The sequence below is a fragment of the Ambystoma mexicanum genome, chromosome 1p, assembly GCF_040938575.1.
Source record: "Ambystoma mexicanum isolate Mex_15411 chromosome 1p, UKY_AmexF1_1, whole genome shotgun sequence".
NCBI lineage: Eukaryota > Metazoa > Chordata > Amphibia > Caudata > Ambystomatidae > Ambystoma > Ambystoma mexicanum.
In genome coordinates, this window is record NC_090921.1 from 364,120,776 (window position 1) to 364,148,200 (window position 27,425).

Sequence of the window (27,425 nt, forward strand, 5' to 3'; positions counted from 1 at the left end):
ACCGCCGCGGCATGGGCTGATGCTGCATAACGTAGGCTGCTTAACTAAGGAGCCACAGCATGGGGCATGATCACCGCCTCTCCCTCCGGCTCATGCAAGTAGCGAGGTGGGCCACGCCTCCAGCTCCTGCTCTGAACGAGGAATCTGCCCCAGGAAGGTCCGTTGTCCCTCGTTGCCAGTGTCAATTGTTCACACGGCTAGTAGCCATGTCTGCATTCAATATGCAGTCACACAGTGAGGAGGCCCACATCATGGTAGCACTGGTCTCAACTCCCTTTATTTATTTCCCTTCCCATACCCTGTCACTACCCTTTCCTCCCCATTGTTCTCCTTTTTAAGTTTATTTCATTACAGCTCTTCAACCAAGGTGCTACTTAATTACCGATGACAGCAGTTTGGCAAAGCTCTGCGTCACTTTACTCCTTTAATGTTTCTTTGCAGTCTGGTGTATTAACTGATACAGCCTGTCATTTCATCATTAATAAAGATGTACTACAGAAGTCACAAAAAAAGTACTACAATACAGTTTCCATTGCAGTCAATGCATTGAAAACATTATGAGCAGTGTTGAGCCTGGATGGAACAAGACTGCAGCGTAGAAACTTGTATGCTTGGAGCATATCACAATCACATCACAGCACATCAAAATCAGAGGAAATCAAGAGCATTCATCCAAGAAAGGGAAAAAAGGAAGGTGAGGAAACAAGCAGAAGTATTAGAAGAGGGTGAAACGAAGCACAAGGACATGGTACTCATGCACATTAAGGGGTGGCATTTTCGTCAGCGTCTCTGATTAAGCCCATGCCACGGCTGGCACGATGAACTGGGACGGGAAGTCCTCCATGAGGGCCTATTGAGGTGGATTCAGTGGCAGAAGACTGCCATCTTGATAAGGTCATTGCTAGAGTTAAACAGTGTAGGCAACCAACCATGAACTGCCAGAAGCGGCCAACAACGCCAAATTCTTAGTTTGCCAAGGCGAGATCTGACGCGTGAACACTCAGTATGTTATTTTCTATAGCACCAACATCTCAGTTGCCCCCCTCTCCAGTTCTGGATTTCGTCTTGGAATAGACAAATCACTGGACTACACCATCATGTGCGAATGTACAATCTCAGTGATGAAACTTAGGTGCAGGAAGTGCAGAAGAAATTGAGCAGGCACGTCCTTTGAATTAATATTAAGGACTTTTGGGTGCCCTTAAAATAGCTCAGCACCGGCAAGGTTGCCACCAGCACCCACGGTACAGAATGTAGAGGATGTTCAATGAACTGTGCAGCCAGGAGTATTATTTGCACCTCATACAATGTGCACATGCTAAGAGGGACTGCAAAGAGAGCATCAGGAGTTGATTGCCCAGATCAAGTGCAAAGGAGAAACACAAGGGTTTTGATATATAATGTGGCATTTATGCACTTTTATCAATGAGAAAGAACCCCAGGAGGAAGAACCCACGACCTCTACACTATCCATCGAGGAATTACAGCCCATACTCTCAAATATCCCTGCCAGCATGTCTCAGACTGTCCTCTCCTCCCACCATTAGCTGTTAGCTTAGTGCTCTCTCCTCCCCTCAACACCCTACCCACCCCCCCAACATGACTGCTGATTGCCACTTTGATAGCATTGCTGATGACAGATACCACCAATCAATTGCTACCCTGTGTACTGCACATGGGCACCCCAGAAATTCAGATTCCTCCTTCCAAACCCCACCCCTGCTGCTCATCATGGTTGCCCATTCCATGGTACAAAGCAAGAAGAAGAACACTCATGTCTTGTTGCCCGACTGTTTATTGAGTCATAACTGCGCAGGATGAGCATTGCTCGCAAATAATCTCTGGATGAGATGGCCTGTATTCTGTTCAAACATTTGGTCAGTTTCAAACGATATCAGCAATAGTTAAGAAAAGGTAACATGGATGAATCGCACGACCAGGCAACCCTGCCTCTTAGTATGAGAACCACAGTATCTTTTTCCACTCACACCCAGCACGGCAAGAATGATATCAATGAATTCTTAGGGATGGTGCGAAGGCATGCCTGACTACCATGGAGCACATCTTCGCCTGCATCAGCTCCACTTGGTCAGGCAAGGCTCTTTTCCAACGACCTTCAGCTACTGCACATTTCTCGAAACTTCAACAACTATCCCTGGAATTACAGCACCACATCCACCCACTGACATTTATGTGCACTATTCTTTTATTATTGGCTTTATTTATTCATAACATAAAGGCATGTTGTCTCAAAATATGGAAATACAACATAAAACATATGTGTCTGTCAGGGACGTCATTTCACCAAAATGCCAGGGGTAGCGGAAGTGACATCACACGACCCTTGAACCCCCTGATGACATCACAGGAAGTGATGTCATTTGACCCCACCCCAAAGTGATAAAGCGGGAAGCGATGGAACACGACCTTTCACCCGTTGACAAAACAGGAAGTGACATCACATAGCATTGTATACTACGAAAAATATGGCTATGATATCACTATAATGTGATTTACATTTCATACAAGAATGGATCGCCATATGTATCGTTATAATCAGTGTGTATAGGCCCATATTACCAAATTACTGTGATTGCAAGCAGACGTCCATGACCAAATGATAATGATGTGTTATTATATAGCACTTAAGCTTAAGCGAGTTACATAGAAGAAATATACACCCAATATCACCCAACTTGTGTTGGTACCCATTTATCAACCTCAGAAGGATGAAAGGCTGAGTTGAGGCGTTTAAGAACAGACTAAATCAGTGACTCACCCCCTGAAGTGTGCCTGAAATAAACCTTTGAGTCTAGCAATTATTGTATAGAATTCCAGAAAGACACATTTTTTGGCAACCCTATTCTTTCTTATTTATGGTCAGTGATGAAAGTGTTAGACTTGTGGCACCCCTGTTCTTATTTCTCTTCTATTTTAAGGGGCCCGAACAAGAAAGCTAGCCACTGCGGAATTAAAGAGCCACATGGTGCTGGCCACAGCCCAGGAGCTTGCATTGCAAAAAAACAAAAAAAAAACAAAGAAACAATACATTTATTTAAAAAACATTTTTTTAGAGGTCGCAAGGGAGACCACAGCGGTCGCAAGGAAGACCTCAGAGGTCGCATTTGTGACCTCTGGCGACCCCAAATGACGTCCCTGGTGTCTGTTCTCACTATCTAAGCACAATTGCCAGAATGCCAGACCTTTACAAACTCAAACAAATGAAACAAAAGGGACTTGAATATAGTAAACATCTGGGGAAGGCTTCCCAGATGCTCAAGCTGACAGCTCCCATCAGCCTCATCTAACAGTCCACTAAAACACTGCATGGCCAAAGCCTTATCCCCCTACATCATACTCAGTACATGCACTACTCTAGGGTTAGGGACCCAGATGCTCCAGCAAACAACTGCCATCAATCAGAGCCAGCATAATCAACGATGATGGCTGAGGGTTATTGGAGGGTAAAAGATCTGGAGAGCCGAAGGTAACCTCCCTTGTACACAGTGGCTGAATGACTGCACATAGAACGATACAGCTGAGGTAGAACCCCAATCACTGCTCCATGTCGTCCCAACACCACTACAAAGATCAAGTATGTAGACCTACTGTCTACAAAAAGCACTCTATCATCAAGTGTCCCTCAGGGGTCTATCCTCTCCCCCTGGCTGTTCAACCAATACCTGGCACTCCTTGCCCACCGCATCGCTGCTCTCTGCCCCAACTTTCAGTGCTATGTGGATGACACCCAGCTCATCTTCAGGCTACCCTCGTCCTCCTCCTCTACTTCCCTCATCTCTGACTGTTTGTCTGCTATCCAGGAGTGGTGTGCCCTCAATGACCTCTACCTCAATGCCAGTAAGACTGAGATTCTCCTCATCGGCACACCTGCTCCCTCCTTTCCTGTAGCTCTTTGGCTGGCCTCTCTTGGCCCTCTTCCTGCTCCCACCTGCAAGGCTAAAGACCTCGGGGTCATCTTCGACTCCACACTCTCCTTCTCTCCTCACATCTCTGACGTCTCTAAGAAGTCACACTACCAGCTGCACCTCCTCATAGGTATTCTTCGTTTCCTCTCCTTCCTCCAGAAGCTCACTGTCTCCAGAGCTCTGGTTCTCTCTAGTCTGGACTATTGGAACAGCCTCTTTCTAAATCTGCCTGCTTCTGCTCTCCACCCTCTGCAACTTATCCAAAACAGGACTGCAAGACTTGTCCTTGGCCTTAAGCCCAGGAATCGTATCTCTCCAGGACTGAAATCTCTGCACTGACTCCCAGTGGCTGAGAGGATTAAGTTCAAAACCCTCTACATCGTCCACAAGGCCTTCTGGGGCCGGGGGCCTCAATACCTTCAACTCTCTCTTCCTAAATGCCTTCCTAATTTCTGCCTCCAACTCCCTCAGGGTCAGTCGCTTCTCCAAGCAACTAGTGGATGGTAGATCTCTTTCTTCGGCTGGGCCTCCCTCTTGACCAGCCTCCCTACCTCCCTGAAACTTGAGGAGAATCATCTTCGGTTCCGGAAACACCTCAAAAGCTTTCTCTTTGCTTCTGCTTTTTCTCCTCCTCTTTCTTGCTGACTTCCTGGCTTACACTGAAACTGCACTGGTTACCTGGGTACCCTTTGATCTCGGGCCCAGGTCACATGCCCCACCAGTCACACTCCTGCACTGCCTTCCTTGTAACCCCCGCACTTGGGGACTGTTTTATGTATCCCTAAAGTCCCATTACCAGCACTTGACACCTCATGTCTGCACTTACCTTGCACTTGCCACCTGCTGGCCTTACCTATTATCTATTTTCTTATCCCATGTACTGCACTGTCCTCTCCCCGTTCCCCCCCGCACTTCCCCTCCTTCCCCTTCCCATGCACTTGCGTGATCTGTATGATACCTGTCCTAGTAGGATCGTTGTATGTCTTCCCTCTGTTCCCCCTCCCTTGCCTCGTCGCGCCTTGAAACACTTGTGTATAGGCGCGTTATAAATGCCATATCATATCATATATCATCATATCAAATTGGCAATATAAGGGCAGTGCTTATCATAAGCCAGTCCTAAAGCACAGAGAGTAGAGCGCTCGCTTTGACATCTGTGCAGAGCCTGCTGACGCAGGTTAGAATCCCGGCAGGGCCAAACTCAGCCTTTCATCCTTCTGAGGTCGATAAATGAGCACCACACACCGTGGGTAATAATAAGCAGCGCTCAGATACCTGAGGGTTTGTAGCCATATATAAATGCAAAATTATTATAAATATTATAAAGGGGCTGGCTCGTGGGCAGACGGTATATGAGCAGCCCGTGAGAAGGATTTTCATGTGTCCCATTGACAGCGTCACGTGTTACATCAAGCAGCACACGCCATCACAGGCGTGTGCATGATAATGCCAGCCTCAGCATAGGAAGAGCAGCACTGCATATGTAGGAAACGTCAAAAGAGCTGTTTCAGTGTTCATTGAAGGAGGTATTCTATAAGGACCACATGTAGCAGAATGGGATTTTGCAATTGTGTGCACAGTGTACACAAGTAGTATTACTTTAACGGGCATACCATCTCCAAATGGTACATTATCAGGGAAGAATTGCTAACGGATAGGATAAGGCGAGGTGGTGGGCGATATTTGTGCCACATGGCATTTGCACCATATCCCCATGAGCACCTTACAATATTGCGATTAATAGGGTTACATGATCCAGACTAGTCCCAGTAGGTACCTGAACACAAAAGCAATGGTTGCAGCGCATCGATTTCAATGACAGAAGATTCTATGGGAGCGAGGGTCCAACGCATGACCCCAAGTGATCGCAATGACACCATTCATTTTGTTATACCTGCATCTGAAGCATAGTAACATCGCTGTCAAGTGGCCTACGACCAAAGCATGGAAAGAGGTATCAAATACTGTATGTGGGAGACTGGCCGGATGGATCTGAACACACAAACACCCGAAGGGAAATGGTTGCCAGGGCGTAGGTGTTCCCACAGTCTTCCCACTGTCCCCTGCTGCCCCTGCTATGACTTCACCTGTGTGGGAATCCCTCCTACAGGCGTTGTACATTATTGGGAGGTATAGTTTGCACTAGATGCAGTTGATATCCTTGTTCTCTTAACAAGAATGACATTTTCACAGTGCAAATACATGTATGTGGATTTAGGATCACATGTTCAATGCGGTCTTAATCCTTTCAATGACCAATGGAATAGCCTTTATAACATGGCCATTGTCTTGCAGCACATGACTTTTGAAATTACCTGTGACCATAAGTTTGTGATGTCATCCACCAGCACAACCTCTCCATAATTTGTGTGACCCAGAAAAGATACTGTCTTGCCACAAATGCTGCAGGTGAGAAATGCGTTGGATCATTATTTGCCATTACCCTTAGATTTTGGATGTCTTGGGCATTAAACGGTTGCACATTCAATATGAGTGACCGACAGAGATTGTTTCCTTTGCTGAATGCTGTACGTTTATGTCATTAAAGAGGAATATTGGTCTTGGTCTGGGCCCATGCTTCAAGATGCCCCTCGAGCCATAGAGGTTCACTGGTTGTTCTGGCTGTGGTTGACTAGACAGTTGCTCCTTCTTCTGAAATGACATCCTGTTGAACGGTAATGGATGTTGCATGAGTAAAAAGTATGTCTATGAATTCCTCGCCAGTCTCGAGCCAGTGTTTTGCGAGCATCAACCACTTTTCCTTATTCACGTCTTATATTTCAGGTGACAGCCTACAATGTAAACAAAACACATCTTTACTTTATTTGCATAAAAAGTACATAAACACTGCACAAAAAGCGAGATAGCTTTTTTGCGCCTTTATGATATAGCCCCGCCATCCTCAGTGTACTAGGACCATATGACTTGACAGAAACATAATTACTGTACTGTACACAAAGTTCTGACTTGTATTGCATTCCGCTAATACCAACGCAGAGCTGTCAAGTATATTGCTCTGTTTTGGCATGTTAAATGGATGAAGACCCTGGTTGCAACAAGCACACATCACTATGTGAAGTATATGACTTGTTAAGGTATGGGGATGTCAATCAAGACAGTGGAGACATTGAAATTAATGTGTCTAGGATCTTACTAGTCCACTGTGAAACAGTACATTTTAGAAATAGACTATGTACTGTTTGGATATTGTCTAAACAATGCTATTTCGGGAGTGATTTTTGTATTGTCTCGATTGGAAATATCAGGGTTGTTTTAATGTATTACATATTTGTTTAATGTTGTAAATTTCGAAATAGCTTTGTACTTACAAGCAGTTGTTTGGTCTTTGCACTTTTTTCTTGCATGTTTGCACTTTCTGCACAGGCACTTTAGAACTCACTTGGCACATATTTATTCAAATAGATACTGTCAGTGTTTACTGTACCAGAGGTCTTTTCAAAGCCAAATGAGGAGGCAATGTATAGCCCTGTTAGCATACAGTGTTTATTATGATGGCACATTTCTGAGGATGGGTTGACTATTCACACCGTTTTGTATGGATGTACAGTAATAAATAATTAAACAATAAAATACTAAATACAATAATGATGAAATGGATAGACTGCCTTATTAAAATGACTAGTGGCTTAAAGTCATCATGAATTAGAGAGAATTGATGAATTCAGGTGTGAGAACTTTTTTTTACATGAAGTATATTACTTTGTTCATAACCTTAATCCCCTTCCTTGTGAATGGTAAGCTTTGATCTGGCACACAATACTTTTATCATACTCATGAAGCAGGGAGTTAATTATCTCAAATAGGCACCTAAAAGTACAATAATGGATAGTGAAAGATAATGCTATTGTTCATCACCATACAAACACAGTATTCTCTTGTACCGTCATAGTTTCCATCATACTCTTCATGTCCAACTGGGACTGTGGCACTTTTTGTGGGAAAGAATAGTGCTGTACCGGGTGCAAGGTTCTGGAGAGAGTTGGATCACTGTACTTAGTGCAAGAGAAACAACTACCCTGGTGCACTTTAAAGCATTATTATGAGACAGCAATATTGTCATGGGCCTACATCTAGACTATCTAGGGAGCGAATTGTATTACCCTTATGTGTATGGTGACGAATCCCAGGATGTCGTCAATGCTTCCCTAGGAGAGCGCATTTCCTTGAGGCCAAGGAGGTGAGGTCGCTACCTGATAGTCTCCCTGGGGGTGGTACTCAGAGGGTGGATCCCGCCAAGGAACTACGGATGACTGTTCGGGAAGAACGCAGCACACTCAAAATATATCCATACCTCCCTCACTCACATACCCCTTGGCATTGTGAACTGTGAAAGTCTAAGGAGGCCCTTGAATTTATGATTTGTAAAAGGCAAAGAGAAACAAGGGGAAGGGAGTCAATCCCCCTGGTGTTCGTGAACACTGTGATAGAAAACCAAGAGAAAGGAGGTGTTTTCTTGGTGAACAGGATTCAAGTTGGAACTTTTGCTTTGATTGGAAATAAAGACTTTCTATTTGCTAATCTGGAACTTTATGTGATACACTTTAAAATAACTATAAGCTGGGGAAAGGAGTCTTTCTCTCAAGAAATAGTCCTGAGAGACGGATGGCCTGGTATCCTGCTATGCAGAAGACAGGGACCAATCGTCTGCGTTCAGAAGACTTACTAGACCCTTCCCTTGTTTAATTCTGTGTGTCCCTGCTGTCCTGTGCAGTTAGTCAGGATTGGCTGGCAAGAAAACAAAGGATGGTTCAGATGTGCCTGAGGCATAGGACATGCCTCAGGCACATCTGAACCATCCTTAATTTTCTTGCCAGCCAATCCTGATGTGTGGGTTTGATTAATTTAATCACTAGTTCTGATCAGCTGCCCTTAGTCTTATGCATCTGACTTTGACCAAACGCATTACCTGTTGTTGCCACCCTTTAAGATGGGGTTGGCTCTCATGTTTTATGCCACCAATTTTGATCTTATGCATGACCTGTTGTTACCACCCTTGAGATGGGGTTAGCTCTCATGTCTTATGCCACCGACTTTGACCAAATACATTACCTGCTGTTGCCACCCTTCAAGATGGGGTTGGCTCGCATGTTTTATGCCACCGGTTTTGACCATATGCACTTATGTAACCAAGCAAGTATTCTTAACAGCTCCACGATGCCCGAGGGCAATTTGTGCGCTTTACAAATTCAAATAAATAAATGAAAAATAAATCAAATAAATTAGTGCTTAGGTCTGTGACCCAAAGGATAACATGGGTTTTGCTATATAGTTTACACTTCAAATGTCTGCCATCTTGGCAACCTCTTCAAGGAAGTGTGATGTCCCACTGATGGCTGTCCTTGATCAACTGTTTTCATCGCAGGTTTTGGTGTCCCATTGAATAACATTGGTTTTGCAAAATGATTTACTTTACAACTTCACATTAGGGCTCATACTCCAAAGGTGTGTTGTTACTGCATCCTTCCTAGACAGACATTGACCATCTGAAGGGGTTAATCCAAAACTTGCAAGAGACCAGAAGACTCCAAACCTCAGTGCAGTGCCCGGCGCTTGGCTGGATGTTAACACATGATTCCATATTAGTGTGGCACTGCCTCCAGCAGAGGCACTGCTAGGTGGGGATGAGGGGGCTATAGCCCCAGGTCTTTGGGTTGTAGCCCCGGATAGAAGCTCAGGGGTTACATTCAAAAAGGCTAGCTAGCCCCCAGTCCTGACAGTCCCAGAATTAGCGTAGCCCCAGAACTTTTCCAGACCTAGCAACACCCCAGCCCTTCAGGAACAGAAGAACATGTGAAAAGGACATCAAAGCAAGGACAATCAGCATTGAGAAGGCATACACATAGACTCTTGAAGCATGATATTGGGCCTGGCCTCATGAAACCGATGGTATAGGAGCCTAGCAGGGAGGATTGCACAGCCCCCATGGTTAATTTTATACCATATTTGGATAATCTAGGCCATAACAGTCAGAAACCATTCCTGAACAGGACCCAGTAAAAAGGGAAATGGCCCTAACACTTAGAATATATATATTTTTTTTATATTTTATTAAATACCAGAAATATAGTAGAGTTGAGTACAAAAGCCATTGCTAACCTGTATTTGTATTGTTTTATGCGTTCATAGTTTGCTATGGGTTTTGTAGATTTTCGTTGGCCCATCATCCATGAATTCCTGTGTAGCTAATTACTGCTAATCCCACCACACATGCACTAAAACAGTCTGCGTTTTGTGAAGGCATCATGAAGCAAGAAACAGACTCTAGCAGTTTATTAGGCGGTTACACTCAACTCAGGGAGTCCCCCCATCCCCAAGCAAGGTGGCACCCAATAAAGCGCTTTTTATTTCAAGTTCACTTTGGTAAGGCCTCCAACCCGTCTCGCACCCAACCCCAAGAAATACCCTGTGTCACCAATGGACTAGGAACCATGCTGGTCTATTGTAAGAATATATATATTAATTAATTTATTTAAGGTTTGACAAAGAGAACGAGCAGCCAATATCAGCCACCAATACTGTGGCAACACCCAATATCAAAACAATAACTCGGTTATTAAAACAACAGAGGTACAATTTTGAAACATGCAGTCACAATTTATGACAAATTTAATTTCAATTTAACTAATTGAAAGAATTCACAATTCGATTGAAAAATCGTTTTGCAACAAACATTCAAAGGAAAAGCAGTGCTTTGGGATTCTGTTTTTGGAAGGCAAGGGCATCAATGGGAAAATTCGTTTTTAGGTTTTCATTTGAAAGGCCCAGTTGGGAAAAGGAACTCAAAGGGAAATCGCTTTTCAACATGCATGTAAATGAGAAGCAATGCCGGAACATTTTGGTCAGAGAAAATGAGAACAAAGTGGACATTTAGTTTTGGCAACACACATACAGATGAGATACAATGCTTTGTAATTCTGATTTAAAATGAATGGGATGAATGGGAAATTTCGTTTTGCACCCTCCACACTGACTTGAAAGGCAGTGTTTTGTGGATTACTTCTTTTGGGGTTCAGGACCCCCACCTTCTGTATCGAAGCCAAGGAATTAAGAAAACAATTAACCAAGTCTTTATGGGCTATAACGGCTCTAAAACATTTGGCATGAAGTTTGTTAGTTTCAAACTCTAACAAAACTCATCCCGTGATTTGTCTATATGGGAATTCATTGATTTACTATAATTAAATGTGCTAAGGGTCTACACAGTGTCTCACCTTTCCCCCACTATTTAATGGAAAGGATTAAGGCAAGCTGTTCCCAACAAACTTCAATTTCAACAGAGATGGTGGTTTTCTATGGAGAAATAATTTAAATGAGATTTAATACCTTATGCGAAGGGCCTACCCAGTTTCCCCGTTCCCCTTTTACCCACTAATGGAAAGGGACAAGGGCAGGTTGCACCCAATGCAATTGATGGCATAGGGACATCTACTTACTCTCTGAACAGTCAGATTTTTAGAACTGTCTTTTGGTACGGAGCTCACACCAGGCGTCTCCCACAGCAAGGTCAGTCCAGATAGGCCTCTCTCAGATAGGGCTCCAAGGTTTGCTGGCAATGTTTACCCTGATGGCCTTGGTAGCTCTCCTTGCCTCTCTGCTAGTTGTTCCTCGCAAGAATAAAGTCAAAAAGCAAAAAAGCCTTGTTCTGATGCAAACCTGCCCTCTTATAGCACGAATGACACTTCAACTTTGTCACAATTCCCACAGTAAGGATTGGCTAGCGACTCCCTTCACCTCAACCCACCACACCCCTCACCTGCTGGTAGGACCACGAATAGAGAGGAGTGTATGATGTAGGCACAAGGAAGATACAAGATACATATTTGAAATTGACAGGGATTTATACATTTTGTATTCTGAAAAATCTCTTAAGGTGACAACCCCATTAATCTTTCAGATAACCACATGAATATAGATATCTTCGAGTTCTATATTTTACGGTGAGTTGGACAATACTAATTTGTATTCGATATGCCTTTCCTGGGTGGAGCTATCGTTTTTCATGGTTTGCTGATGCGCCGAAATAGCTAATAATGGCACAATTACCAATTTAAACTTTGCTTTCATGATCTTTCCCTTTGCCAACTTTCCCATTTTGCAGGTGTATGAAAATAGCAGAAACATAATTTTTCCCATAATTGAGATTGTGTACATCACACTAATTTCATCTTTACACGGTCTCAATGGGCTCTTTCTTCTGTTTAATATAAGCACAAATTGAGCTTGGTCGGACACCCGCTGCACTTTTTATTTAAGAAAACATATGTTCAATGTTTAGTCAGTGGCAGGGCATAACATAGCCCTAAGTGTCACCTTGAGATCAGACCCAAACAGTCTCCATTTCCCTTAAAACATGTGACCAGCCATCTGGTTTAGCCATGTTTATCTTAACTTTTTCTCCTTAGCTTCAAAGGGACTTTGCTGGAGCTAAAGGCACTTTTTATGTGGAGCCTGACCTTAAAGGTCATTTCTGTTGGTCATGTTATCAGCAATTCACCATAATTCCGATCTCTTTCTCTGTATATTTAATCATTTACTTGAAACCAGCCCTTTATCCTTGTATGCATGAAATGAAAGGGCTGTGAGATCAGGATCCAGATACATTATCCAGTTCACAGTTCAGTGGGGGATTCCAGCTCAGATAGAACAACAAGTTAGTTGCAGTTTACCATTCTGACAGGCTAGCATATTACATTTTCCCTTCGTGCATCTGTAACTTTCAATGCTGCACCAGTGCCTGTGGTCCACAATATATTTTCTTTACATATTGCATGAACAGAAACAGAAATAAGTTCACTCTATCCACACAGATAGGCCATATTTCCATCAGGAAGCAGTATTCAAATCTACACCAAATGAAATAGGCCTCTCTCTTACAAATGTCATTTCGCTGGGCTGAAATCAAGTCTCTTATTACTGGATAAAAACAGTCTGCCATTCAAATTTATTTCTGAATTGAAAAGGCATTATTCCTACTTTTTAGCTTCCAAATGCGCAACTATTTATTTTCATCCCATGTGCACTGCTGCAGTTTTTAAATCTGTCCATGTGTAATGTATTTCTTTAAAATAACAGTTGAAACGACATGAGTATGCCTTCGGTATTGCCCACGCATAGACCATCATTTACCATGGGAAACCGATGTACCCTTTGATACTCCAAGTCGGCCTTTCAATTTAAATGTCAGTTAATTTGTGAAAAGTAAGTGTCTTTTTCCAGTTGCGCACCTTTCCATTTTAGTAGATTTCAACTAGGCCCATTTCTTTCCAAGTCACTAGGCCTTAAGTTGGATAAAGAAGTGTTTTGGACTGGCCTGCATTTTCGAATCGACAGCACCAGCGAGCTTCATTCTTCAATACTGGACTGGTCTGGCCTCTTTATATTGAAAATTCAGGTGCTATATTTTACCCCACAAATCCCCAATCCTCTGTTTTTTTGATTCAAGTGACTCAGAGAAAAGAGCAAGGAGAGAGTGGGATTTTTGCTACCTTTCGGCTTCGCTTCAGTCCATGAATTTCCTCCTTGGAGCACATCCGCTATTTTTATAGTGCTGAGGGAGTGGCGCTGTGGTCTGCACTCCAGTCTTTTCAGATTTTGGGGTTTCGGTCCTGGACCCCTCCTTTTAGTAACTCCGAGCTGTAGAGGCACAGAGTTATTTAATCTGCTGAGAGTAAAATAGAGGTTAAGTATTTCATACAGTACTTATTTCCCCGGTATTATCAACATACAAATTGACAACAAATCAACAAGTTATACATTGCTTTTCAATTGACATAGACAATTCACAACCTTCTCTAATTTTGATACATTCCAAGTATGAATTGTTTTACTCTCTGTAATGTGATTTTCTCCATCCGTGTTTCCATTCTTTCCTTTCATTCTTCAAAGGGTTCCTGGGCTCTACCCTCACTGGGCTCTTCAATCAGTCATATCGCCTGTCTGGGGTGACAGCTCTTCAATTGATTCATATGGACCCATTTCTCTTCCATCTGTTCTCCTTTTGGGGATGCAGATCTTATAGGCAACAGGTGAGATTCTATCAACAATTTAAATGGCACCGCAGCAAGAAGGGAGGAACTGGTCTGGTTCCTTTAGAAATTGTACAGGTAGACCCTGTCTCCTACTTCATACTCCTTCTTGGGAGTTTTTAAGTCATAGTGGGTTTTAATCCCTTCTGTCGACTTTTCTAAATTGTGCTTAGCATAATCAAAAATGTGATGAAGGTGTTTTTGTAAATTTTCAATGTACTCATGGGTTGTGGATGCATTGATCAGGGTCTGCTCTTGAGTTCTGTAGAGCAGATGCTGAGGTAGCACAATTTTTCATCAACTCCTGAGCTTCAAAAGACACATTTTGGTTGCAGAAGACAGCGTGGACCTGATGGCCATCAGGACAAGCAGTAATCGAATGTCCCAACTAGGTCCAGAGTCCGGCACAAACTTCTTCAAGATGCCCACAATTGTTTTATTGTACCTCTCAACTCCCTGCTTGAGGCTGGCAGTAGGCAATGTGGAGTTTTATCTTTACCTCTAGTATCTCCCACATCTTGGTCATCATCCTGCTGGTAAAATGACTTCCTCGGTCTGACTTACTCCTTTGGGTAAGGCCGAAACGACAGAAAATGTGATCGGTCATTAGTGCGGCAGCTGTCTCGGCATTACAATTCAGTGCCGCAAGGAATTCTATCCACTTGGTAAACAAGCATGTTACGGTCAATGTGTACTTGTTTCCTCTAGAGGAGCGAATCACTGGCCCAATGAAATCGAACTGCAAATCCGACCAGGGCAGTGTCATTCCCCTTTTCTGTAGGGGAGCTCTGTGTCTGAGGGAACAAGACACCCCTTTAAATACAGCTCGAGGTCCTGACCCATGTGTGGTTAATATGCGACCTTGCACAAGATTTCTAATGTTGTATGAAACCCCCTATGACCAGCAGTTGACACGTCATGGGCATGACTTAATGTCAGGCTTCGAAATGAGGGAGGTACCACACACTGGTCGCATCCAGATATGGATCTCTGTACCAACAAACCTTCTTGGATTCAGAACATTTTGGAAAACTTCTTCAACACCCAGAGATCCTCCTTCCTGATATACTCGGTTTCTATCAGTGGAAAGTCCACAGGGTCTTCAATATGTTGATAACATTTCCCAATAATTGGGTCCTCTTTTTGTGCAGTAATCAAATCTGTATCTGAGGTTTCTTTTCTCCACTGGGCAGTTGAAAGTTCATTTTTGGCATGGGTTTGTCCCTGGTGACAGCAGCAACTTGGATTTCCCCCAACAAGCATTTGGTTTCTATGATAATCCTGTGAATGGCTCCGGTTTTGGCCAACTGGTCAGCCAAATCATTTTCAGTTTTGTCTGGTCCCTCTATTTTGGAGTGACCTCTGATCTTTTTCCAATAGATGGTCATCTCATTAGAGGTTACCAGATCATCAATTGATTGGATTAATTTCCAGTGCTTGAGCGGTTTGTTATTTGCACACTACATGCCTCGATTTTTCCAATTAATCAGGTGCTTCACAAATCCATTACTGACATAATCTGAATCAATGATTATGACCAGTTCTTTGAGTTGGTGTTGCATGGCAGTGAGGATGGCTTGATGTACCGCCATCAGCTCTGCCACCTCACTACTTCGGGGACCTATTTTGTACTTAGCAGAGGGTTATAGGGCATCATTCACCCAGGCATGACCAATGCCAGCCACTAGTTCTTTTTCCAGTGACTGTCAACATGGTAGGAGCACCCATCCACATAAACTGTGGGTATCCCCTGACACGTGTCTTCCTCATAGACTTTGTGCAGGGAAGTAAGGTGTGCCTCCAGATTGTCGTTGGTCCTCAGACTTTCATCATCAAGACAGTTTTCTTGAGCCCAGTCATGCAAGTCAGCCAGTACTTGTGCTAGAGGACTCTTCTTGTTTTGCCCTGATCTGTCCTCCACAGGAAAGCCTTGCATGGACAGAATCCAGGAATTAATTCTGTAATTACTCACATTCCTTGTTCAGATTCTGTGACTTTGGAGATATTGCAAGAGTTGGGGAGAAGAACTCCTTGTTCTTTATGGGGTAAACCAAACGAGGGACCTGGGAAAGGCTTCTCTTTAGTTGCTTTACTGCCTCGGATTGTTCTGGACCCCACTCCCACTTGACCCCGGCCTTTAATAAATGGACCAAGGGTCATTTGACCTCTGCATAGTCTTCAATTAACTTGCTACTATAACTAGTTAGTCCAAGAAGGCTTCTTAATTCTCGCAGAGTAGTATGGTCCTTCAATTTAAATAATGCCTTCACCTTTTTCGCCTGGGGACTGAGACCCTCAAGGGTGATTTCATCCCCTAAGAAGTGCACACGGCTCTTACAGCACTGTGCCTTCTGAAAGGACAGTTTTGCTCCAGCTTTCTGCAAATGGGTCAGAACATAGTGTATTTCAGCTATATGTTCCTCCACAGTTGAGCTCTTGATAAAACATTTAAATAGGCCAGGTTTCCTCTTTCCCCCAAATCGGGCATGGCCTTATGTAGGAAGATATTACATTAATTGCTGGAGTTTATGTATCCAAAGGGGGTTCAGGTCCACGTGTATTGCTTCCCCCCAAAGGTAAAGGCAAGCTTGTACTGGTCCTTCCTACTCACAGGTACGATCCAATAACCGTTGGTCAGGTCAATAGCGGTATAGACCTTTGACCCTTGGATCTGGGCCAGTCCCTGATTGCTGTAGGGAAGGGGCCATCTTGACATGTGGACCCATTTATTTAACTCCCTAAGGTCTGTGCAAAGTCTCCATTGGCCATTTGGTTTGAGTATCCCAGTACCGGGTTGTTAAAGGTACTGTGGATTGGACAAATTATCTCATGGGATTCTAAGTTTTTAATAATCTCTGCGAGTGACTCCATAGATGCGAGAGGTAACCAGTATTGCTCCTCAAATACTGGATCCACCTCGGGGTCCGCAGGTATGGTAGTTGAATGTATCTCTGTGCATCCACAATCAAACAAATCCACTTCAAAGATATACTGAAAATCCAAAAACACCTGTTTCAGCTTCTGCTTCTGCTCCCTGGTTCCACAGGCATCAGCGAGATTGATTCACTCTTCAATCATCTGCTTGAGTACTGGAATGACCTCTGGCTTGGCAAATTCGGCGGTATATCCTCCAGTTGGGTAGAGAGATCTCTTGTTATGGTGCTGGCCTGGACGTGAGGTTCCAAAGATGGGAGATAGTCATTGTTGACTCGGAATACCACCTCATCCTTCCTGATGTCACAGGTCACCTCTTCCGCCCCCATAAGGGCAGGACGAATACACCAAGAAATTCCCCCCTTGCCTGGTGGAAATCTTTTCTGGAGGGATATCGTCATCGATATGGAGGGAGTCATTTGGAATTGGCCCATGTTCTCATTACCTAAATCAATAGAATAATGTTGGGCATCAACCGCCATTCCAATAAAGGTGTGTGCGCCCAAAGTGATACTTATAGGGTCGCTGTTACCCACGAATATTTGAATAGTGTCGTGTTCTAGGTCAAATAGGGTGGTAGGATGTAAATACAGACCTTGTTGTTGGAAATGATCATTGAGAATTATATAGGTGTCCGTGTTTTTGAGGTTCTGTCCGTGCTTAATTTTTAGGGGAATTGTAAATTGTTGCACCTGTCCTGGGATGCTGACCTCTTCTCTCACTTGAACTTTAACCGCATACGGCAGTAATTGAGCTGACCGAAATGCTTTCACAGTATTGTCAAAGCCCAGGGGGTTACCCCCAGTCGGGACCAGGCCTTGTGATTAATTAGGTCCAAATGAATTTGCAAATCGATTGAGAATGTCACTGCCTAAATAAAAGGCAGTAGTGACATCTCTCACAACCCAACAATTATGTTCTATATTTTTGTCACCAATGGGAATTCTTAGCATGCACCTACTGAGCAGGAGATGTTTAGAATTTGGAGTTACCAGGCACATTTCCCACTCATAAATCTTTTTAAACGTGGGATTGGTCTGATATGTTATCAGTTTCCAAAAAATTCTTCGCTGATGAAGATTCTTCCATTATACAGGCATATTCTAGCGAGAACAGGCTCCACCCCCTCATTTACCTGAATGGGGAAAAACAGCTGTTCTGCCTTTATCTGGATGTCGATCAGGATTTGAGCTGGTTTTTCATCATCTTTTGTCATGGGTTTTGGGGTTTTCTTCTGATTGTGGATTTGTATAACATTTCAGAGTATTCCCTTCCAGTGTAGAATGCCACTTAAAACTGGGAGGGAGGTTGATTTTCAAAAATAGAGAAGGGTTCCCATCACCAGTTTGCTCTCCTACAGAGATTACAGTGATGTCTGGGACTTGATTGTTCCTAAAATGGAATTCTATTTTGTCGGACCGTTGTTCAATCATGTGGCATGTGCCATTCAAACTCACAGAGTTTGTGCTTTGTTTTAATTTGATTGGCTGGTTAGTTTGAGTCCAGAGGACCTTGTTCACGCAGTCAATCAGGGGTGATAACCTCCAAAGGAGGTCATTCCCCAGTAGACAACGTGTGCCCTCTGGAGTGACGACTATCACTGGGTATTACAACCTATGTCGCCCAATTTTGGTCTCCAGATCTGCAGTCCCTTTGACGGAAATATCATTCCCATTGAAGTTTTGGAATTGTCCAGGAAGAGGTGTGAGGGGAATTTGGTGACTCTCCCTCCTTCCCTAATTCACTTGGTCAAAGGCCTTTTTGGACAGGAGGGTGGCTTGGGATCCAGTATCCATCAGCGTTAATAATACACACTGACCCTGTACCTTGACAGAAGCATAAAATCCTACTTCTATCTCCTCATGGGGGCAAATAAAATGTGCATTCTGTGCCAGCTTGGCAGTTTATTTTTTTATATTGAACACCGACCCAGTGTGATCTTGGACATTGTTCTGTGTCGTAGTCCGGGAATCTGTAAAAACGTTTTGCACCCAGAAACGGTTGGGATTGGGAAGTCTCCCTTTCCCCCTGATTCTTTGCTGTGTCCTTTTTCCTGGAGACAGTTACCTGAACCTGTTTGGGGTAGGATACCTCAGTGCTTTCCGGGTCATCTGGGTGGCATTGTTGGAGTTTACAAATGTGTTGCTCTTGGTCAGTCTCCATACTTATCCAGTCTAAATCAGGGTATTTTGGGACCCATTTTTCCTTGGGAGGGATCCCTCCATCCCTGAAAGAGAAGATTTTCTTTCCTGAATCCTCCAGGGATTCTTTTCCCTTGAAAGGGATGATAGGGACTTTCTCCACAAAGTGGGTTATCTTCTGCTTTCAATTTCTCCTACTTACCATATGTTCCCTAGATTGCAGCTTTTCGGGGGTAGAAGATGTATGTAGAGGTTTAGAGGTTTCCAGCAGTTTTGTTCCGGTGGGAAAGGAAGATTCCTCTAGTGCTTTGCATCTCCCTTCCACCCGGGCCCCCTCCTCTGGAGCCTGTTAGCTGTTGGAGGTTTATTCCTGTCATTGCTCTGGGGCACCAGACCTGGGTGTCAAGTTATTCAGGGAAGCAATTTCCAGTGGAGGGTTCTACAGAGCCCTCAACATGCGTCCCTGGTCTTGTGTTAAGTATTGTACTTGTTGCTCCAGTTGAGAAATCCTTTCTAGTTGGTAGGAAGGTCTTGATTCATACCTTTACTGCTCCCGGAAAGAGAAGCTGTCCCTTCTCCCAGAGTAGCTCGCGTATTGGGAGTTTCCCTGATAACCTTTCATCCTGGGTCTAACTTCTCCCTAATTTGGAATCTATTGTCCTGAAAGTGGGGAGAGAGAGGAGGATTGCTCTGGAAATTGGGGTTTGTAGGGTATCTGGGAAAGAAACCTAGGATGGGGTGGGGTATTTCTTCCCTCCCGAGGGAAGTTTGGAGTGATGTTTTGAGGGGGGTTTCTTGGTGCAGTACTTACCTGATTACCCCCCTACTCCCTTGTACCCCCTTGCACCCCCTTGTACCAGGGAGTCCATACATACCTCAGGATGGGTCTGTTACCCTTGTGTCTTGGGCTGATTTAGATGGCAGGGTCAGATGGAGTGTTGGTCTGATAATCTGCCTGGCTACCACCCAATTGGGTTGGATCTGAGGGTCTCCTCTGCCTCTCATTCTGCTTGTTGGTGTTAGTGGGAGGAGTATTTTTAGGCCCCCCCATTTCCAAGCCCAATCTGGGAGTATTTTTCACTTCTGCTACCTTTGCAGCCGTGGGTGTGTTTGATGGTTTGCGGTTCTTAGGGAGGGCTTTTGGACCGCATAGATCCGGATGGCCTTTTCTATCATCCATACCAGGGTCCCACGCTCATGGAAATCTCTTACTAATTGACTCATAATGTATTTCTGGAGCGCATGTAAGTATGTGTTGATGAACTCCTGGCTATTAGTGTTCACCTGCCCAGAGGTCTGTGCAAATGCTCGCTTCAGCTCCTGTACAAACTTTCTCGGTGCTTGGTCTTCCCCACACTGTAGGTTGTAGGCAGCAGTTGTAGGCAGCGTTGTGGGCCCCCTGAGGGCTCCTGTGAATGGAGTTGTGTTTTAAGATGGCCACCTTATAGGTGGACCATTTCTGGTGATCTTGGTCCTCCAGCCGTGCAATGAAGCTGGAGTACTCCAGGGAGAATGTTCATTTGACAAATTCCATGGAGTTTCTATCATTCTTAATACCAAATTAAGTCATTATTTGGTCATAATGCTCCAGATGTTACCATACTGTATATTTGGTGTTTTTATGTTAGGGAGTCATAAAGCTCTGTATGACCTTTATCTGCTGAACTGGGTCTTTCACAAGACCTTTCTTCTGTTTGGCAGACTTCCTTGTCTGTTGCACCTGAGCCCACTCACCCTCTTTCCCTAGTAGTCCCCTTTTCGCACAGGGAAGTACGCATTCTCCTCATTCCTCCTTCTGGGTAAGGTGGAGAATCCCCCCTACCTCGCTGAATGTGTGGAGGTTTTTAAAATACTCTTTTGAGGCCTATACTCTGGTCCTTCTCTGTCTGCAAAGTGGACCATGGTATCTTTCTTCCATGATCATCATATGGAAATACATATATATGCTGTGAGCTGAGCAATTTTTATTTGCTCATCTTTGTTGGTCTGTGTCATGTAAAAGTTGGTCAGGGCCTGATGTAACAACCCATTATCCTGCCACATATCAACATTTGCAGAGGTAACCTTCTGCATCATTCTAGCTTGCCACATTTCATGTTCTTGTTCTACACCTTCATTGGATAGGAGGTACTGCCTGTCCATATTGATTTCTACGGTGCTCATTCTGAAATGTGTTCTGCACCTGATATACACTCTATGCAAAGGCAAACATACATCTCAACCCTCTTTCTGTTTAGTTTTCACTCACAATGATAACTCAAAATCAGCACTTTTTTATTTATATACCACTCTGGAACCCAGGTTACAGGCCTGAAAGAAACCTTCACAATGCAACACAACTTTCCATCCACTGCAATCCAATTGCACCCAAATGAATAGTTTGCTGCTACTGCACTGACACAAGCGAAGACTCTCTACCAATCCCCGGCCACAAGCCCCCAGTTTTGTTGCACTTTATTAGGTGGCCACACTCAACTTAGGGAGTTTCTTCCCTTCCCCCAAGGTGGTCACACTGAACCCGTCTCGCACCCAACCCCCAACAAATAACCTGTGTCACCAATGGACTAGGAACCCGGTGTATAGTAAGAATATATATATTATTGGCTGCTCCATATACATGCACAGCAATCTGCGGTTGGCTAAAACATTAACTGCCCCAGGCTTTAAATTGTGTTAACACATGTCTGCTTTTCAAAAAGTGTATTATGGCATGAACCAACAACATATGCTGCATTGTATTCATATGTGCTGCCATTCTTCATGATGTGACTAATGTATTTTTCACTTCTTCAATTATTTAATCTTGGGACTAATTTGATGCTGTGGAGATTTGTGGACTATGTGTTCTAACACCATATCACTACAGGAGGCTATTGGAGCATAAAACATGTGGGATTTCAGTCAGCAAATGCAGTTTTTATTAGTCAACTATGCTTTCTTTTGTTTTGCTTTCATTGATTTTCGTGGCATCATTATTTTGTGTATGCCTTTCTGCCATTGCCACCTCATTTGAAATGTTACCCCACTGGTCTGCCGCCTGCTCCAAAGGCAATACCGTCTCTCCGTTCTCACCAAGAAGAGAGCCCTTATCCAAGCCCGCATCTCTGCGGCATCTAACAATTAGGCAGAACTCTTTAAAATCTGCAAGGAGCTTGCCAACCCTGCTGCAATCTCTACCTCTCCTGCTCCCTCCCAGGCCCTCTGCACTGCACTGGCCTCTCACTTCATCTCTAAAACTCAGGACATCCTGTCCTCTCTCTCCTCCTATCGCCTCCCTCCCTCTCTTCCCGGCTCTTCCTCTGGCCCTTCTGCAGCCACCCCTCCTCCCTCCTTCTCTGCCTTTCCCCTATTCTCTGCTGACGAGGTTTCCAGACAAGTCCGATCTATGAAAGTCTCGTCTAAACAGGTTCACCCCTGTTCCTCCAAAACTATCAAGGACCACATCGACTCCCTGGCTCCTGCCCTGGCTGACTTTTGCAACCACTCCTTCGCCTCTGGAGTCTTCCCATCCCCCCTTAAGCACTCCCTTGTGCACCCTCTTCTTAAGAAACCCTCTTCCGACCCCTCCTACCCGGCTAACTATCGCCCAATCTCCATCACTCCCTTCCTGGGCAAGCTCCTGGAGAAACTGGCCATCTCCCAGCTTAACCTCCATGCTGAATCTGTTGGTAGTCTTCATGGCCATCAATCTGGCTTCAGAGCTGCCAGAAGCACGGAAACTGCTCTCCTGAACATCCGTGAGGACCTGCTCTCGAACCTCGACTCCAACACTCCATGTGTTCTCATTCTGCTCAATCTCTCTTCTGCCTTTGACACTGTCAACCATGCCATCCTGCTCAACCGTCTCTGTGATAACCTGGGTATCACTAGTCAGGCTCTGGCGTGGCTGACCTCTTTCCTTTCCAATCGACCCTCCCAGGTCCAACTGGGGTCCTTCCGCTCTGACATCTTTTTCTCTACCTGTGGTGTCCCCCAGGGATCTAATCTCTCTCCCTGGCTGTTCAACCAGTATCTGTCACTCCTTGCCCACCACATCCCCGCTCTCTGCCCCAACTTTCAGTGCTATGCGGACGATACCCAGCTCATTTTCAGGCTACCCTCAGCCTCCTCCTCTCCTTCTCTCATCTCTGACTCTCTGTCTGCTATCCAGGAATGGTGTGCCGCCAATGACCTCTGCCTTAATGCCAGTAAGACTGAGATTCTACTCATCGGCACACCCACTCCCTCCTTCACTGCAGCTCTCTGGCCAGCCTCTCTTGGCCCTCTTCCTGCTCCTACCTGCAAGGCAAAAAACCTTGGGGTCATCTTCGACTCCACACTCTCCTTCTCTCCTCATATATCTGTCGTCTCTAAGAAGTCACACTATCAGCGGCACCTCCTCAGAGGTATTCTTCCCTTCCTCTCCTTCCCCCAGGAGCTCACTGTCTCCCGAGCCCTGGTTCTCTCGAAGCTGGACTACTGTAATAGCCTCTATCTTAATCTGCCTGCCTCCACTCTCCGCCCTCTGCAACTCATCCAGAACAGGACTGCGAGACTTGTCCTTGGCCTCAAGCCCAGGGACCGTATCTCTCCAGGACTGAAATCTCTACACTGGCTCCCAGTGGCTGTGAGGATTAAGTTCAAAACCCTCTGCATTATCCACAAGGCCTTCTGGGGCCTGGGATCTAAATACCTTCAACTCTCTCTTCCTAAATATCTTCCTTCCCGAGCCCTTCGCTCATCCGTCTCCAACTCCCTCAGGGTCAGCCGCTTCTCGAAGCAACGAGCTGGGGGTAGATCTCTCTCCGCAGCAGGGGCCTCCCTCTGGAACAGCCTTCCTGCCTCCCTGAAACTTGAGGAGAACCATCTCCGGTTCCGGAAGCACCTCAAAACCTTCCTCTTTGCTTCTGCTTTCTCTCTCCCTCTCCCCTGCTAAATTCTTCACTGAAACTGCACTGAATCTGCAACTGGGCCACTCTCACCGACCTCGGTCCTTAGCCCAGCCACTATCTACTTGCACTGCCTCCCTGGCAACCCCTGCACTGCGGGACTGTCTCTGTATCCCTACAGCCCCCCCTTCCCAGCACTTGTCTGCACTTACCTTGCACTTGCCACCAGCTCGTCCTATTATTTATTTTTATTCTACTTACCCTGTACTGCACTTCCCCCTCTCCCCCTTCCCCTTGCACTTTTTCCCTCCCCCCTACCACTGCACTTGCGCGATCTAAATGACACATGGCCTAGTAGGATCGTTGTCTGTCTTCCCCTTGTTCCCCCTGCCTGCCTCGTCGCGCCTTGAAACACTTGTGTATAGGCGCGTTACAAATGCCATATCATATCATATCATATCATATATCACCGTGGCTATATGTTCTAAGATGTCTGCCAAGCTGCTTACACCTAGTCCCTTTTCTAGCTGACAGTAATAGACATAGCAGTTGGACTTATGTTTGTCCTTTATTACTGCACTCTGAATTGCTGCCTCACGAGTGAACAAGCGCCGAGTGGTGCGAGAAACGCGTCTTTTCTAGCAGGATGGCATCCTGCCTCTGTTGACCCCTTGTCACTGACCTACTGCATGACAATTTTTGTCTCTGTTTTTAAAATAATAAACAGCACGTTATTTAAATACGAGCTGAGGTGTATTTTCTTCAGTACACTGATTACTATCTGTGGAGATCTACGTGTGTTTGCCTGGAGTGCGGTTTGTTTTCCTTTCCTTTTTTTGTGTATGTTTACATGGAGCGTTCCATGTTACAGACCAGCACCAGGCTTAACTACATTTTGGCACGCTTTCCTTTTTTACGTTAATTGGATCCGCTGCCACTGGTGACAGATTGCCTGCTTATTGGAGCTCGACCTGAGCACCCGCTGGAGCCTGGATCTGTCTTGCCCTTTCCCGGGCTGCATGACGTGTGCCGAAGGACGCACAGACTTCATGCATACAGTAGGTGCATACTCAGTTTCCGTTGGTGTCTCCAGTTTGCACTTGTTGGTATTGTGTCAGTCTATGACCTCCACAACAGTTTCTTGCTGCCTGAACACTCCGTCTCTCTATTTCTGAGGAGGTAGTTGGCATATGGGCAAACTCTCCCCACTTTCTCATTTGTCATGCGTAGTGTCTTGTGACTTGGCTAAACATGCAGGACGGCTGGGTGGCAGCATGCTTACTGCAGGCCAAGGACTTGTTCAATGAACAGCAGAATGCACCCTTAGTTACCCCCGTTGGGGGCAACAAAAAAAGAGATAGAAATGTGAGCAAGGAGCTTTTATTACTTAAAGACATTGGGCCTCATTACGACCCTGGCGGAAATCTGAAAACGATGGCGGAAATGCAATACCGCCATCGAATAGCGCTCGGTGCGACTATGACCCGTCACCGCAAAGTACGAAGCCATTAGCGACACCGTAGTGAACGCCAACGCTAACTGCACCAAGCACGCGCGCGCGCGCCATGCCAAACCGTAAATACCACCATGGCGCAAGGGTACGCGAATTCCGACCCTAGCGGACATGTACCTAACGCCATCAAGCATGGCGGAATGTACCATTCCGCCATGGTGAGAAGTACGGCATCGCGAATCAACCGTAAACGGCCCCACTGAGTGCCTGTACACCGCTCGCTGCCCACAAAGTACAACTCCCCGTAGGTGCAATGAAGTCACAATGCAACCAGTGAAATGTACAAGTCACCCATGCATGCCAACGAACAAAAGAAACACAAGAGGGGCCAATGGTAGCTGCAGGGCACAGATGGCACGAATACAGAAGCCAATCCAATGGACATGACCACAGTCCCCCCCCCCGAAACGCACGCAAACACAGGCACATGTGACCAGCAATATTTCGAAAATCACATCATTCCACCAGTCCACCTGGCTGACTGGCATCTGTTACACAAAACCCAATCCCCCGCCCCTGAGCATGACAACATTCAAACAGTCATATTGGTAGCCCCCATCCCTGACCTCACTGGGCTTCGTAGGCAAACGCGCCCAGTACAGTACCACGCAACTAAACTCCGAAGCTGGAACCCAATGCAGATCTCCACCCAATACATCGCTCCCCAAATAGGAATATGCCACATCACTTGCAAAGAAGAACGCTACACGGGCCAAATCAGAATAGAAATTTAATGCACAACAAAATCACCAAGCCCATACAGCCATTAGGCCATGAACTCCAAAACACATTTCACCATTGTGGGCTGCATCCGCAAGAAATGACCAGCCACTACTTGTGTGACGCCCTGTTCCATCATGGTACACAGAGCCACATCCACGTACGAAAAGGCAACATGGAAGCGCACAGAACCGCAGGGCCGTCCCAATGGGGAGGCACTAGTCCAGCTGAAAGGCCGAAATGTTGCTCCGAGCCACCAGTACTGCGTAAGGGCATGTGGCCCATTGGCGATCGTCCCATAAGATCGTAATGCTGCTCCACTGATTAACACGAAGCAGCAGGTGTCGGGAGTAAAAGCCATCTGCAGGAGTGGCATACAGATGGCAGTGGCAAAAGGGGAGGAGATACCTGTCAACCAAAAGAAAAGAAAAAGAACAGAATGGCCATCAGAACTACATCCGAACAACTCACTTCAATGATCACACTAAATCCACAGCCATATGCATGCTAGCCCACTCCAAAGGATCATCACCACCCCAAAACCACTTGCGACTCATAACCATCTATACCGAGGTGTAAACACCATCACAAACGAGTGTACCTGTGCATGCGTCTGTCTAAACAGAATCCATCAGATGGGATTGGTAACGTGCATGGACACAAGTGTCTGAGGGCGCGTCGAGACAGGGAGGGCTCAACAAGGCCAGATAGACGATGGTCCCACTATGGCAGCCCTGCATCACATAGCGCAGGGGAGGCGGATAGATTCCAAGAAGCCCTGTACATGGCAAACTCTGTATCAAATCACCTGCCCATGCATCCATTCATCATTCCCTCATCCCGGGATTAAAACGCCTGAATATTTACTCACATAACATTAGAAATATCCATTGAGTCTGTGCGTAATGCAGCCTGCAAAATCGCCCACGTCGCTATTGCGCATCCCAAACTATTCATATCAATCATTGCATCCTCGCCATGGCCCCTGTCTCAAGGACATTGAACAATAGAACGTTATATTTGCAGTCAGACCTGTGGGCATCTCCTCGCCGCTAGCTGAAAACCGAAAGCGCCGCCCTTCGAATTCCTCATTTGCAACATCACGTCGAAGAGGCATCTGTGGCCGTTTGAAATCACTAATTAATCCATCTAGTGCGGCTGTGTGTGAAAATGGCAACTGCCTTCACCCACAAATGGGACGCCCCGCCCGTCATTGCAACTCGGTACAGTGATGCATGAGGGCCCACCGTTACTCGAGTACTACGTTCCACTGACCC

General features: G+C 45.3%; 1 long non-coding RNA gene across 1 annotated transcript in view; it reads right to left on the minus strand.

Annotated features, from left to right (window-relative positions):
• Positions 1–2,183: 2,183 nt before the first annotated feature.
• Positions 2,184–27,425, minus strand: part of LOC138570250 (uncharacterized) — a 378,134-nt gene continuing 352,892 nt past the window's right edge. The window contains exon 3 of the long non-coding RNA XR_011303432.1: positions 2,184–6,718. This is a non-coding gene — a long non-coding RNA (uncharacterized lncRNA). The remainder of the gene's footprint in view (positions 6,719–27,425) is intronic.